The sequence below is a fragment of the Mesoplodon mirus genome, assembly GCF_964341445.2.
Source record: "Mesoplodon mirus genome assembly, chromosome: X".
Classification (NCBI taxonomy): domain Eukaryota; kingdom Metazoa; phylum Chordata; class Mammalia; order Artiodactyla; family Ziphiidae; genus Mesoplodon; species Mesoplodon mirus.
In genome coordinates this window covers 96797335-96814432 of record NC_138981.1, presented here as the reverse complement: position 1 = coordinate 96814432, position 17098 = coordinate 96797335, and positions in this window count along the sequence as shown.

Below are 17098 nucleotides of genomic sequence, written 5' to 3'. Positions count from 1 at the left end.
CAGCAATCAGAGAAGAAAAGGAAATAAAAGGAATCCAAATTGGAAAAGAAGAAGTAAAGCTATCACTGTTTGCAGAAGACATGATACTATACATAGAGAATCCTAAAGATGCTACCAGAAAACTACTAGAGCTAATCAATGAATTTGGTAAAGTAGCAGGATACAAAATTAAAGCACAGAAATCTCTGGCATTCCTATATACTAATGAAGAAAAATCTGAAAGTGAAATCAAGAAAACACTCCCATTTACCATTGCAACAAAAAGAATAAAATATCTAGGAATAAACCTACCTAAGGAGACAAAAGACCTGTATGCAGAAAATTATAAGACACTGATGAAAAAAATTAAAGATGATACAAATAGATGGAGAGATATACCATGTTCTTGGATTGGAAGAATCAACATTGTGAAAATGGCTCTACTCCCCAAAGCAATCTACAGATTCAATGCAATCCCTATCAAACTACCACTGGCATTTTTCACAGAACTAGAACAAAAAATTTCACAATTTGTATGGAAACACAAAAGACCCCGAATAGCCAAAGCAATCTTGAGAACGAAAAATGGAGCTGGAGGAATCAGGCTCCCTGACTTCAGACAATACTACAAAGGTACAGTTATCAAGACAGTATGGTACTGGCAAAAAAAACAGAAAGATAGATCAATGGAACAGGATAGAAAGCCCAGAGATAAACCCATGCACATATGGTCACCTTATCTTTGATAAAGGAGGCAGGAATGTACAGTGGAGAAAGGACAGTCTCTTCAATAAGTGGTGCTGGGAAAACTGGACAGGGACATGTAAAAGTAGGAGATTAGATCACTCCCTAACACCATACACAAAAATAAGCTCAAAATGGATTAAAGACCTAAATGTAAGGCCAGACACTATCAAACTCTTAGAGGAAAACATAGGCAGAACACTCTATGACATAAATCACAGCAAGATCCTTTTTGACCCACCTCCTAGAGAAATGGAAATAAAGACAAAAATAAACACATGGGACCTAATGAAACTTAAAAGCTTTTGCACAGCACAGGAAACCATAAACAATACCAAAAGGCAATGCTTAGAATGGGAGAAAATAATTGCAAATGAAGCAACTGACAAAGGATTAATCTCCAAAATTTATAAGCAGCTCATGCAGCTCAATAGCAAAAAAACAAACAACCCAATCCAAAAATGGGCAGAAGACCTAAATAGACATTTCTCCAAAGAAGATATACAGACTGCCAACAAATACATGAAAGGATGCTCAACATCTTTACTCATTAGAGAAATGCAAATCGAAACTACAATGAGATATCATCTCACATCAGTCAGAATGGCCATCATCAAAAAACCTAGAAACAATAAATGCTGGAGAGTTTGTGGAGAAAAGGGATCCCTCTTGCACTGCTGGTGGGAATGTCAACTGGTCCAGCCACTATGGAGAACAGTATGGAGGTTCCTTAAAAAACTACAAATAGAACTACCATATGACCCAGCAATCCCACTACTGGGCATATACCCTGAGAAAACCATAATTCAAAAAGAGACATGTACCACAATGTTCATAGCAGCCCTATTTACAATAGCTTGGAGATGGAATCACCCTAAGTGTCTGTCATCGGATGAATGGATAAAGAAGATGTGGCACATATATACAATGGAATATTACTCAGCCATAAAAAGAAACGAAATTGAGCTATTTGTAATGAGGTGGATGGACCTAGAGTCTGTCATACAGAGTGAAGTAAGTCAGAAAGAGAAAGACAAATACTGTATGCTGACACATATATATGGAATTTAAGAAAAAAAATGTCATGAAGAACATAGGGGTAAGACAGGAATAAAGACACAGACCTACTAGAGAATGGACTTGAGGATATGGGGAGGGGGAAGGGTAAGCTGTGACAAAGCGAAAGAGAGGCATGGACACATATACACTACCAAACGTAAGGTAGATAGCTAGTGGGAAGCAGCCGCATAGCACAGGGAGATCAGCTAGGTGCTTTGTGACCGCCTGGAGGGGTGGGATAGGGAGGGTGGGAGGGAGACGCAAGAGGGAGGGGATATGGGAACATATGTATATGTATAACTGATTCATTTTGTTATAAAGCAGAAACTAACACACCATTGTTAAGCAATTATACTCCAATAAAGATGTAAAAAAATAAAAGAACCTCTTGCATAGAAAAAAAAAAATAGGGACCAGGTCTGGGCTCCACAAATTTAGCACATATGGAGACTTAAGTGGCGGCCAAGGAGAGCAGATAGCTAACTAACAGATATTCAAAACTGAGGCCTAAAAGAAAAAAAATAAAGGAAATGGAACAATTTTATCAGGGAAGACCAAAGAGTGATTTGACTGGTTTCTAGGAACTGTAAGTCATCACTACATGAAGAGGAAGATGGTATCGTAAATCTCCATTAAAGAAAAATGAGGGCTTCCCTGGTGGCGCAGTGGTTGAGAGTCCGCCTGCCGATGCAGGGGACACGGGTTCGTGCCCCGATCCCGGAGGATCCCACATGCCGCGGAGCGGCTGGGCCCGCGAGCCATGGCCGCGGAGCCTGTGTGTCCGGAGCCTGTGCTCCGCAACGGGAGAGGCCACAGCAGTGAGAGGCCCACGTACAGCAAAAAAAAAAATAAAATAAAATAAAATAAAAAGAAAAATGAGCACGAAGTTACACTGTCAGTAACTTAGACCAGATATAAAGAAGAACTTCCTGAGAGAAAAGGGTAATAGGCACTGCTGTGGATTATTGTGTAGGGCAGAGAAAGGCTGAAGGACCTGGCTCAAGCTGTTTTCTTTTTCTTCCCTTTGTTTAATTTTATTTATTTATTTTTTATACAGCAGGATTTTTTTTTTTGAATATTTGAATTTTATTTTATTTTTTTTTATACAGAAGGTTCTTATTTCAAGCAGTTTTTAACAGGGTCTCCTGGAATAGTCCCAATGTAGTTCCTCCTAGAGGGATGGAAATGAACTCTATGTTGCCTCAAGATCTCTTCCTATGAGTATGTAACTGGAAGCATCCATGGAAATATCCTGAAGCTACCACCGATGTCCCTAGGGATATGAGGATGCAGAGCTGAGGGCTGTGGTTTCTTTTTTGACTCAGATTACACAGAAGATGTGGTCTCACAGGGGAGGCAAAGGAAGCAAGCACCTTAGCCCATCCCCAGTTTATCCTTTTGTCTTTAAACTATCTGTCTCATTTAAGATAGTCAGGTCCAAGTTAGATTAGATTACAGCAAGGAAATAGGATTCTTTTAAGTAGATAATATAAAACATGTCTAAGGAAACTCAATGGTAATTGCATTATCTCTGGCACGCTGTCAGGGAATTATCTGTATTGTATCAGGTGGTGGAAGGATGCCAAAAAGCTATTTAAAATGCAAACCCAGTTGTGCTAGTCAATCAGTCATTGGTTACAAATGAATTAAAAGCTGGAAGGTTTCATATTCATAATTCTAGTCACCCTCCTTTACCAACAGTGACGAGAACTGAATACAATTAACAGGTGACAGCTTGAACAGGAAGAAAAAAATCCTTGTGATGATAATCTCATCTCTTGACCTCTCTTCCTCTTTCCTGCACCCAGTTCAGGCTGTTTGCAAAACGTCAGCGAAAGGAGCAGTGTTCAGCATCCTGTGCACACTTCAGTCACTGCTGAGAATTGTCAATAATTCTGTTTTCATGATACCTTAACACTTGTATCATAATGTGTTCAATCTGGACTAGATGAGGGTGAAAACCTTGGTAATGATTTCCCTCCCCCAGTGCTCACTTCTTTTACTGGTGACTAGTTGGAAAGCCCAAGACAGTTGTCACTAGTATACCAGGGCAAGGGGACCTTCTTGTCAATTACATGGCATCAACCCCATTCAGCATTTCTTTGACTGGATCCTACTGAATGACAGGAAAATCTTTACTATTAAAGCTGATTTAAAAAACCCACTGACTGGGCTATTAAAGCTGGGCCTATTTCTGCAGTGCTAGCTGATCTTCTAGACTTTAGAATGTATTTCCTGTCCCTAGTTGTAAGAGGACCTACTGTAATGTGTGGGGTGGGAGGAGACATGGGGAATTTCTGGAGAGATGGTAAAAATAATATTTTTTGTCTCCAAGGCAACATAGGAGAGTATTGTCTTCCCATATTTTTTTTTTCCGGTCATGACTACAGATCTCATGGGTCTGATGAGCCTCTATATATTCAAGAAAAAAAATTAAGTCCTTGACTCCTTAGGATACTATACAGTTGCCACAGTGATAATCTTAGAACTCACCCTCCATTCTGACAAATAAGCTCTTTCCTTTAATATTTATCTTGTAAAGAGTAAGGGAATGAGGAGTACAGAATGAATGCAAGACAAGCTCAAGATGTTTTATTGTTTCACACTCATTGTTTTTGTTGTCTAGGACACAATGGAAGCAAGAAGAGCAAGGCTCTATTTTCAACAAAAGCTCAGAATCTCACAGGAAACAGGACCATCTGAATAATGAAAGCCATTGACCAACCCCAAAGGAGTTACATTCAGCCCAAGAGACGCCATAATAAGAAAGTTAAATCTTTGCTTTTGGCAGGCCACTGAGCCTTCCTTTGATAATACCCTAAATCTCCTTTGGAAAACAACTCCTTCACCACTCTCAGTTCATGTGGCTGACCCCATCCCCCTGACTTCACAGAAAAGCAGGTGACTCAGTCCTGGTGAATAAGAGTAAATCTCAAGATATTAACTGAAATTATTGGAAAATAGAGTTTTCCTACTAGGACTGCTAAGCTAATAGGATGTAAATCTAGAGCTGTTGGTATCCATCTTGGCTGAGAATAGCACCGAATTAGAGAAAAGCAGAACCAAGTGATAGAAACAGATTCCTAATGACCTGGCTGTAATACTTTGATCCAGCCATGCCTGATGCTAAATACCTCTCTGGATTGTTTACTTACATGAGTCAATTTTTCTTCCAAAACCACTTTGAGTTATTTCCTTTCTTACACACAACTAAAAAAGTCCTAATTCATGTACAACCAAACTATGATATCTGTTATTTGGAGAGCACTTTGGAGTCCTTTGGAATCTAATTAATTGCATGATTACTGCCTTTACTGTTAACAGTGTCACTATTCCCACGATTGTGCCATTGCTTGAATTTGACTAGACTCCTTTAAAAAATATATATACAGTCTTTCTATTCAGCAAATACAATCTAGACTAGCAAAACAACTTGACCTAATTCTTAGTTTAAGAAGTCACTATTTTATAGGATTATTTAAAAATCTGATTATGTTCTAGGAAAGAGGGGCAGTGTCTCTTTGAAGAGAAATATTAGTGTCAAGAGCCAGGCTATAAATCTGCTATGAGGGTTTTCAATGAGTAAACATAACTGATTATATAGAGAGGGAATTACTGATTTGACAGTACAGGTGGAGGTAGGGATAGGAATATTGGAATGATTTGGATTTTAGGAACTGGGGAAACAATCAGAGAGGGAAGAGGTAGAGTGAACGCTAAGGAATAGAAGGAGAGAAGGTGTGGAGAAATAAGAATTTCTCTATCCTAAGTTATCCTTAGGATTAAGCCCTCAATAATCTAACCAGAGCTATACCTAGCATAAGGGCAGAGATCATGTACCACATTACAAAACAATTTTGGAGAAAATGTCTAAATATATGTAAATTTACTTATCTCTAAATTGTGTACATAATCCATTATAATTCACTAATATCTCAGGGCAAAATATACACTTAGGATGAGATATAATCAATAATAATAATGGACATAAAGAGGTTTTTTTTAATTGTCTTCTCAATAATTTTGTTTTGTTTTGCTTAGAAAACTGCTTTTCTAAATTAATTAGATCACCATTGTTTTTACCTGATAATTCAATAGCTGATGAATAGCTCATACCACAAAACAGGAGAGGTGACAGCTCTGCCATTTTATTGTTGTTCATCTGTGCTTACATGACGAGTATGATCTTCAATCCACAGTTGCTTCGAAGAAATATTTATTAAGCTAAGTGTTCATTTTGTGAGTTTATTTAATTAAAATCAGATAACATAATTCATATATTCACTGATCTGGAATACATAAACTGCAATGTATTGCAATGTTCTGAAGGCAGATCAATGAGTTTCTGGTTGTGAAATTCTTACCCTTCCCTCAGGATATCTTGTGAATCAGGTGGAATGAAACCCTCTAACATATATACTAAATAAGGGTATAAATGTCAATCTGAATATCAAATGTAAACACATCCGAATTTCTTTCATATAATGAAAGTTAAGATAACATTAGAATTTCTAATATTTTCTTCCAGCATGCCATTTTGGAGACTACCACTCTAGAATCCTCTTCAGCACAACACATAGACATGTGCCATCACAAAAGACCTAAGTCATGTTTCATTTATTATCTACTGGATGGGTCTTATGTAGTATCAGGAGTTACCATGCCAGCATTACAGAGCCAAAATCACCCTTTAGTCTTTGTGACTCCTAAAATGAATTTTAAAAACTGATTTTCTTTTCTTATTTGTTGATAAAGGACTTATAATATAAATGCTAGTAAAAGCAAAATAAATTTCAGATGCTGTCAATCATCATCAAGCCTGACTATGGCAATTTCCAAGCACTTAGGTCTTCATACCATAGCTGACAGCCAAGCAGCACTAATGTCTATACAGTTGTGGCTACTTAAATTACCAGTAGAATATATGATCAGAAACCAATAGCCCTGTGGACTTTTTTTTTTTTTTTTTTGGCCGCACCGTGTAGCATGGGGGATCTTAGTTCCCTGACCAGGGATCAAACCCGCGCCCGCTGCAGTAGAAGCATGGAGTCTTAACCACTGGAAGTCCAGGGAAGTACCGGCCCTATTACCAACCAAGAACTAGAAAGTGCTAATCACACCACACCCAGAGTTGTGTATGAGAGTGTGGTGAGGGAACAGAAACTAGTAGGAAAAATTTGCTGAGGACTTAAATGGCTTAAACTACTTGATCTTCATCTGAAGGGAACTGAATTGGGTGCAGAGGGACTTGGAATGCCAGCTGCCAGTAGGCAGACAATGGAAAACTGGGGAAGAAGTAAAGGACAATGTTCACAGAAAGACACCCTATGAGGTGAAGCCCTCAGGTAGCCTAATTATAGACTGAGTCTTGGGCTTTGCAATGTGGTCCTGGGACAACTACCTCCTTCTTTGCCCAGATGGAGAAACATGAAAAGACACTATTTTCGGCACCAGCTAGCAACACAAGTTGGCAGCTTGGTAGATGGCCTAATGCAGACCAGCATCACAGAGACAGGGAAACAGACACTGAGAGGTTAGTTTATCTCAGCCAAGAAATAGACACAGGGTTGGAAGTTGTATCCCTTGCTTATATACAGTTTGTTTTTTAGTTTGATCCCTACCAAAATTACCACCTTTGCTAAGTATCCTGAACTCCTGATGAACTACTGGGCAAATTATACCATTGGCAATGTTGGTTTTTAGTAACCCCCCTCACTTCTCTTTTAGTTTCCCTTGCCCCTTTCCTGGTACTCCTGATTCATCCTACACTTAACCTAGATGTTGTCCTCAAAAAGCTAGTGCCAGTTGGCTGTCAATGAACTCTCAATAAGAATTGTCTAGTAATTGCCGAATTGTCTAGTAATGGCTTACAGTATTCCTTTTCACAGAGGTTCTTTCCTCCCCTTTTTTTTCTTTCCATTTTTGCAAGACACTCCTGAAGACCAGAAACTCTTCCATAGACAAGTAAATTAAATCTTAAATGAAATTTCAGATGCCATGAAAGGGAATGAAGGAAATATTTCATGTAAGGGACTAGCCAATAATTTTTACTCATACTGCCTAGGCTCCTTTAAGGCCAACTCTGTGTTAAGCAGAGCAGTTAGATATTTATTGTATATATACTATTGGTGGGAAATATTATTGGCATATTCTTTTCTCCTTATCCAACATCTGGTTGTTTGTTATGTGCATTATCACATTTAATACTCAAAACAATCATATGTGGCCTGTGCTGTTATGACTTCCCCCATTAATAGATGAGTAAATCAAAATCTGAAAAGGTTAAGGAATTAGATGAGAGCATACAGATAGTAATTGGCAGAGCTGACACTGAAACTCAAGTTGTCTCTGGAGTTGGTATTCTTAAAACTACTTTCTACTGCCTATTGGGAAGTAGAAATGAAAAAGAGTTGTGAGTGTGGTTGACCTCAAACCACTTATAATGGAAAAGGCAGGGTCCTTCCTGGGTTCATGAAGTATTATGCTTTCTCTGGTCACCATCTCCTGTATTCATGTGCCCCATGGACTGAGGGCACCCTACACGTTACTTTCTAAGAATACTCAGGACACTTCCTATTATCACTGTTCCAGACCCTTGCAGAAGGGCAGAAGGGCAGGATGGATCTGCAGAGTTAGTGCATACATTGCTCAGCTCCCCTGAGATCACAAGCAATGAGAATTTTGTATCTATTCTCCTCTCTCTCCCCATCTCATTCTCTAATCTCCTTTCATGCATGGTAGCAATGACCAGTGTTAACCTCTGACCAAATAATGTCACTTTTTCTAATGTTATGAGAGCTATTGATTCCAAGGCTCATAAAGTCCTGGAGGATCCCTGTTGTCAAGAATGGATCATTAACTCTTCACATATCTAGTGAAGGACTGCTAGATTAAATTTCTCATTAAGTATGCAGAGGTCAAAGACTTTGGAATAAGCAACAAGATGCCCTCAATTTATGGATGGATGTTAATGGGCTGTTCCATTGCCACTGGGGGAAATGGACCAATTTATCATCCTACAGATGCTGGAGAGGATTTCTTATCCCCTTTGTACTAATATAAACATACTCAAGAAATTCCATCTCAAATCCCTCTCAGCCAATCATACTTCCCATCTTTACAAGTCCATTAAAAATAGGGGCCATCCATCACTGTAGGAAAGCTATTCATGGAGAAGCAAAGGAAGCAGAGGAAGTGGAGAACACAGATTCCAAATTTAACCTGGAATTTTCAGATAGGTTTCATATAAGCTCCTGCAACCAGAACTTATAGCCAGAATAAGTAATGGGCTAAGGCAGACAAAATATTCCTCTGAGGCCCTGATACTAATATCAAAAAGCTCTTCCTTTAGAGATAGGTTCATTATTGGGGGGTTTATTTAAGGCTACAGCAGCTATTAAAATACAAATATCCTATGGTTAGGAGTATGGTGATTATAAAGTCATGATGTTCTAAGGCGTTCATGGCAATCACTCTTGTTGCTTAACTGTAGTGTTTAATATGGTGGAATATTTGATGTGGATAAGTCCAAAGAGGCCTTCTATTTCAATCTTTCACTCAGCTCACCAATCTCCTCTACAACGTCCCTGACAGACAGGGTTCCAAGGGATGACTGGGAACTCTTTACTTTCCAAGGCAGCCCACTTTGCCACAGGTATTTCAAATTGAGTCCAGATTGACCTCTCTAGAAGCTCTACTCCTTAGCATTGGTGCAGTCCCCTAGACCCTCAATCTGAAATTAAAGCAAATAATACCCCCTCTCCCTAGCCTTTTACATAAAGGAAAATAGTGTTGACAGAGGTGAAATCTCCTAACTTTTAAGTGTTGGCAACTAATTTGAAAGTCTCCAAACTACTCAGTGGAGAGAAATTGGAACCCTACGTATTACTGGTAAGGGTGTAAAATGGTACATCTACTGTGGAAAACTGTATAGCAGTTCCTCAAAAAAATTTAGCATAGAATTACCATATGATCCAGCAATTCCACCTCTGGGTGTATACCCGAAAGAATTTAAAGTAGGGATTCAAAGATATATTTGTACACCCATGTTCATAGGAGCATTATTCACAATAGCCAAAAGGTGGAAAGAACCCAAATGTTCATCAACAGGTGAGTGGATGAACAAAATGTGGTATATCCATACAATGGAATATTAATCAGCCTCAATAAGGAAGGAAATTCTAACACATGCTACAACACGAATGAACTTTGAAAACATTAAGGTAAGAGAAATATACCAGAGACAACAGGACAAATATTTTATTATATCACTTATATGAGGTACCTAGAGTAATCAAATTCATAGATACAGGAAGCAGAACGGTAGTTGCCAGGGGCTGTAGGGAGCGGGGAATGGGGAGCTATTTTTTAATGGGTACAGAGTTTTACTTTTCGAAGATGAGAAAGTTCTGGAGATGGATGGTAGTGATGGTTGCCCAACAATGTGAATATCCTTTATGGCACTGAAGTGTACACTTAAAAATGGTTAAAATGGTAAATTTTATGTAATATAGATTTACCACTTTAAAAAATGGTGAAATCTGAACAAATATGAAGCTTAATAGTAAAAAATACTCAATGGTACAAGTAAAACATGTCTACATGGCACCAGAACTGGACCCAGGTGTCTAACTGAGGCCTAGCCAGCACCAAGTATAATAGACTTTATCACCTCTCTTGATCTAGATCAGGGATTTTAATAAGAACAGACTTATTCTCATACTAAGACGATAACACTTTCTCAGTGTTACACTATGAAAGGAATTGCTCCAAGCACCATTCATTTATTAACTCATTTAATCCTCCCAACAATCCTGTGAAGTGATTTTTATTAGCCTTATTTTATTGAGGAAGAAACTGAAGCCTGCCAATAGCATTATGTGGCTTCTAAAACATTCAATACATAGTAAGATTGTGGTCCACTACAAACTTCCAGATATGTTTTTCCTTTCCATGTACTTATGCATAGTCAGTTTTCCCCCATTGCCATGACTATTCTGTTTTCTCTTTTACTGGCTTTTTCTCCCAACTTAGAATAAAGACATAGAAGTGAGCTTATCAGATTTTCCTATAGGACAAACTTACTGAAGCCAGCAAATATTGCTACTCACATAGCTAATATATCCCCACTCCAGGGTCATTTGGCACCTAAAGCCAACATTGGGATAGGGGTTGGGGTGTGGTCAGCCGGTTTAAACCCACATTGTAGGCCAATTTGTTCATTTATGCATCACTGTAATTAAATGTAGCAGCTCCTATGTAAGTAGATTTCAGTAGGGAGAGAGAATCTTGGTTGAACTTGGAAAGGAAAACATCCACTGATCAAATGAGGGACACTGAAAGGTGACTAGTGAAAGTACTGAACATTGAATATCTCACTAGCTATTCTGCCTCAGCCCCCTCACCCCTTGCCAATTTGTTTGCACTTCAACTTTGCCACTAGCAACCAACTCTCAGAACCTCAGCTGAGTCCTCTCCCAGTGCTAGTTTATGAGATTATGGAGAGATTACTCAAAACCCCAGCATCGGTGTCTGGAAAGAAGAACCAAAACATCAAGAGATCAGGGAAGTGTTTTAGGTGAAGAACGCCCAAAGGACCTGGGACGTTAGTTTGGAGAAGAGAACGTTTAGTGACACTAAGCCTTGTTTCTAATAGAAGAGCAGTAGCAATGGTTGTATTCAATGCCAAGAACTGATCTAATAAGCCCTGCCTACACATCATTTCATTTAATCTTCACAAAAACTCCATAAAGAAGGTACTATTGTTATTCTTAGTTTACAGGTGAGATAATTTTAGGTTAAGAGAGGGTAAGTTAACACAGTGAGTAGGTAGTAAAGTTTACCACACTACCTGATTATACACTCCCTGTTCATCGCTATCACCAAACCTTGTTTGTTTCTTTCACAGTAATTCCTACAATTTGTAGTTTGTTGTTGTCCATTCCCTCACTAGATGCTAAACTTTAAAGGGACAAGAACCATATCCAGTACTGTTCCACATTACATCTCCACAGCCTAGCATGGTGCCTATATATTACTTAGCACTCAATAAACACTTACGGGAGGGAGGGAAGCAAAGAAGAAGGGAGAAACTAAAACCCAGGCAGATTTAACTCCAGAGCCTGTGCTCTTAACTACTAAATGACACTGCTGAATTGTTGTAGGCTGCCAGCACCAAATTTTGGGCAATACTCTGGTTCAGTCATCTGCAAAGTTCACAATAAACCCAGATCCACGTGCTGTATCAAAGCAGCCAAATCAACAGCAGGCACAGCTCATCAGACAGTCTATTAAATGCTGTCTTACTCTGTTTGCCACCCCCATGGTCCAATTCTAGGCAGCACTGTTCTAACTGCAATACACATTCTAACAAATCGTCCTACCATGTAGGGCTGACCCAGGTTGTGGCTCACATGAGCAGCTCCACAATTTTCTTGAGAAGAAAATATGCCAATGCACTTTTCCCACACTGCAGCAGCCTCAGTACAAGAATCATCTATTTCACCCTCTGTCCCCCTGTTTTAATTAGTCTTCTTTCTAAGCTCCTCAGTGGCTTTGCTATGAAAAACTGTTAAAATTAAAAGAACGTTTTCATGATTAAATCCCCTCCCTGCACTTCCAAACCTTCAGTTGTCTATTTATGACTGTGAGATTCATTTTACCAAGTTCTATTTCTAGGCCACTAATATCATCTCATGCAGAGAGAAAGATGTATTCAGCATTCCATGTGGTGTCATTTTCTGAAGGGGGTGAAGTCTCGTCTCCAAGGCCTTCCTATTCTTTTTTTACAGAGTTTTAGAATATATAAACCAACTGTTTTGAAGAAATAGCTCCCTTATGTCCTTGCCATTCCTATTACTGGTTTCTAATGGTGAAAAGTGAATGTATATCCCATGACATAGTGAAGACAATTCTCAAGGAAAAATAACTCTCCTTCAGGGAAAACTTGATGTTCTCTAGGACTTGGTGAAATCCAAGCTAAAATGCAAATTTTTTTTCTCAAGTTCTCCCAGGAGCTGAAAAATTGAAGACCTGCTACCAAGAGGCTTTTTCCTCCTTGGATGTGATACCCTGAAACTTATCTAAAAATGTCAATTGAAACTTTAGCAAATGCAAATCAACTGACTAGGTCACTGGTTTGTGTTGCTCTCTTTGTGAAATCCCCACTGGCTTAGAAGACCTCAGGTGAATCTGGGAAGAAAAGACACAGGGATTTTAGATCTTTAGGAAAGTTATCAACATGAATTTTGGATAAGATATAATGAAAACGTAGTAATGTACAAGAAACTAAAATATTAGCTCTGTATGTCAATATCTTCAATGTTCTTGTTATCGCTGAACTAACTCATACAGAATCTGTCATGACTGCATGTTTGTAACACAATCAGAGTTACTTCATATACTATAGCTTAGATATAATAAAAGCTATCTTTAAAAAGCACTTAATATATGTCAGGCACTATGCCTTTTGTTTTCATTTTTTCTATTATTCGATCTTCACAACAACTATACAACACAGGTACTACTATTATTCTCATTTTGTACATGGGGAAGCTGAGGAACAGAGAAGTAACTAACACGCTCCATGATCACAGAGCTCAAAACTGACAGAGCTGAGATTACAACACAGGTCTGTCTTTCTCCAAATATCACTCTCTTAGCCACTATCCTATAAGATAAGACAGATAAGACATGGAGTAGGGTTTAAGAGGGCAGGTGAAAAAAAATAGCATGAAATGATAATGATCGGGCTGTTTCAACAGTAAAACAAACTCTAAGAATCTACTTATTCTGGAGATTGGTTTAAGATGGCAGAGTAGAAGGACGTGCTCTCACTCCCTCTTGCAAGAGCACGGGAATCACAACTAACTGCTGAACAATCATCAACAGGAACAAACTAGAACTCACCAGAAAAGATACCCCACATCCAAAGACAAAGGAGAAGCCACAATGAGACGGTAGGAGGGTTGAAATCAAAATAAAATCAAATCTCATAACTGCTGGGTGGGTGACTCACCAACTGGAGAACACTTATACCACAGAAGTCCACCCACTACAATGAAGGATCTGAGCCCCACATTAGGCTTCCCAACCTGGGGGTCTGGCAACGGGAGGAGGAAATGTTAGAGAATCAGGCTCTGAAGCCTAGCTAGATTTGACTGAAGGACTTTGACAGGACTGGGGGAAACAGAGATTCCACACTTGCAGGGCACACACACAGTAGTGTGCTCATCGGGACCCAGAAGAAGGAGCAGTAACACCATAGGAGACTGAACCAGACCTACCTGCTAGTGTTGGAGGGTCCCATGCAGAAGCGGGGGGTGACTGTGTCTCACTGTGAGGACAAGGACACTGGCAGCAGAAGTTCTGGGAAGTAATCCTTGGCATGAGCCCTCCCAGAGTCCTCCATTAGACCCACCAAAGAGCCCAGGTAGGCTCCAGTGTTGGGTCGCCTCAGGCCAAACAACCAACAGGGAGGGAACCAAGCCCCACACATCAGCAGACGAGTGGATTAAAGTTATACTGAGCTCTACCCACCAGAGAAACAGCCAGCTCTGCCCACCACCAGTCCCTCCCATCAGGAAAATTGCACAAGCTTATTAGATAGCCTCATCCACCAGAGGGCAGACAGCAGAAGCAAGAAGAACCACAATGCTGCATCCTGTGGAACAAAAACCACATTCATAGAAAGACAGACAACATGAAAAGGCAGAGGGCTATGTACCAGATGAAGGAACAAGAAAAAAACCTGGAAAAACAACTAAATGATGTGGAGTTAGGCAAACTTCCAGAAAAATAATTCAGAATAAAGATAGTGAAGATGATCCAGGACCTCGGAAAAAGAATGGAGGCAAAGATTGAGAAGATGCAAGAAATGTTTAAAAAAGACCTAGAAGAATTAAAGAACAAACAAACAGAGGTGAACAATACAATAACTGAAATAAAAAATACACTAGAATGAATGAATAGCAGAATAACTGAGGCAGAAGAACAGAGAAGTGACCTAGAAGACAGAATGGTGGAATTCACTGCTACAGAACAGAATAAAGAAAAAAAAGAATGAAAAGAAATGAAGACAACAAAAGGGACTTCTGGGACAACATTAAATGTAACAACATTCACATTATAGGGGTTCCAGAAGGAAAAGAGAGAGAGAAAATATTTGAAGAGATTACATGTGAAAAGTTTCTTAACATGGGAAAGGAAATGGTGACCCAAGTCCAGGAAGTGCAGAGAGTCCCAGACAGAATAAACTCAAGGAGAAACATGCTATGACACATAGTAATCAAACTGACAAAAATTAAAGACAAAGAAAAATTATTGAAAGCAGCAATGGAAAAATGACAAATAAAATACAAGGGAACTTCCATAAGGTTAACAGCTGAGTTCTCAGCAGAAGTCTACAGGCTAGAAGAGAGTAGCATGACATATTTAAAGTGATGAAAGGAAAGAACCTACAACCAACATTACTCTACCCAGCAAGGATCTCATTCATATTCAATGGAGAAGTCAAAAGCTTTACAGACAAGCAAAAGCTAAGAGAATTCAGCACCACCAAACAGGCTCTACAACAAATGCTAAAGGAATTTCTCTAAGTGGGAAAAATAAGAGAAGAAAAGGACCTACAAAAACATACCAGAAACAGTAAAGAAAATGGTAATAGAAACATACATACTGACAATTACCTTAAACGTGAATGAATTAAATGCTACAACCAAAAGACACAAGCTCACTGAATGGATACAAAAACAAGACCCATATATATGCTGTATACAAGAGACCTACTTCAGACCTAGGATCACATACAGACTGAAATTGAGGGGATGGAAAAGATATTCCATGCAAATGGAAATCAAAAGAAAGCTGCAGGAGTACTACTCTTATCAGATAAAATACATTTTAAAATAAAGAATGTTACAAGAGACAAAGAAGGATACTACGTAATGATCAAGGGATAAATCCAAGAAGAAGATATAACAATTATAAATATATATGCACCCAACATAGGACACCCCAATACATAAGGCAACTGCTAACAGCTATGAACAAAGAAATTGACAGTAATACGAAAATAGTGGGGGAAATTAACACCTTACTTACACCAATGGGCAGATCATCCAAATGGAATATTAATAAGGAAACACAAGCTTTAAATGACACAATAGACCAGACAGATTTAATTGATATTTATAGGACATTTCATCCAAAAACAGCAGATTACACTTTCTTCTCAAGTGCGCATGGAACATTATCCAGGATAGTTCACATCGTGGGTCACAAATCAAGCCTCAGTAAATTTAAGAAAATTGAAATCATATCAAGCATGTTTTCTGACCACAACGCTATAAGATTAGAAATCAATTACAGGAAAAAAGTGAAAAAAACACAAACACATGTAGGATAAACTATGCTACTAAATAACCAAGAGATCACTGAAGAAATCAAAGAGGAAATCAAAAAACACCAAGAGACAAATGACAATGAAAACATGACGATCCAAAGCCTATGGGATGCAGCAAAAGCAGTTCTAAGAGGGAAGTTTATAGCAATACAATCCTAACTCAAGAAACAAGAAAAATCTCAAATAAACAATCTAACCTCACACCTAAAGGAACTAGAGATAGAAGAACAAACGAAACCCAAAGTTAGCAGAAGGAAATAAATCATAAAGATCAGAGCAGAAATAAATGAAATAGAAACAAAACAATAGCAAAGATCAATAAAACTAAAAGCTGATTCTTTGAGAAGATAAACAAAATTGATAAACCTTTAGCCAGACTCATCAAGAAAAAGAGGGAGAGGACTCAAATCAATAAAATTAGAAATGAAACAGGAGAAGTTACAACAGACACCACAGAAATACAAAGCATCCTAAGAGACTACTATAAGCAACGCTGTGCCAATAAAATGGACAACGTGGAAGAAATGGACAAATTCTTAGAAAGGTATAACCTTCCAAGACTGAACCAGGAAGAAATAGAAAATATGAACAGACTAATCACAAGTAATGATATTGAAACTGTGATTAAAAATCTTCCAACAAACAGAAGTCCAGGACCAGATGGCTTCACAGGTGAATTCTATCAAACATTTAGAGAAGAGCTAATGCTCATCCATCTCAAACTCTTCCAAAAAATTGCAGAGGAAGGAACACTCCCAAACTCATTCTATGAGGCTACCATCACCCTGATACCAAAACCAGACAAAAATACTAAAAAGAAAAAAAAGGAAAATTACAGACCAATATCACTGATGAATATAGATACAAAAATCGTCAACCAAATACTAGCAAACAGAATCCAACAACACATTAAAA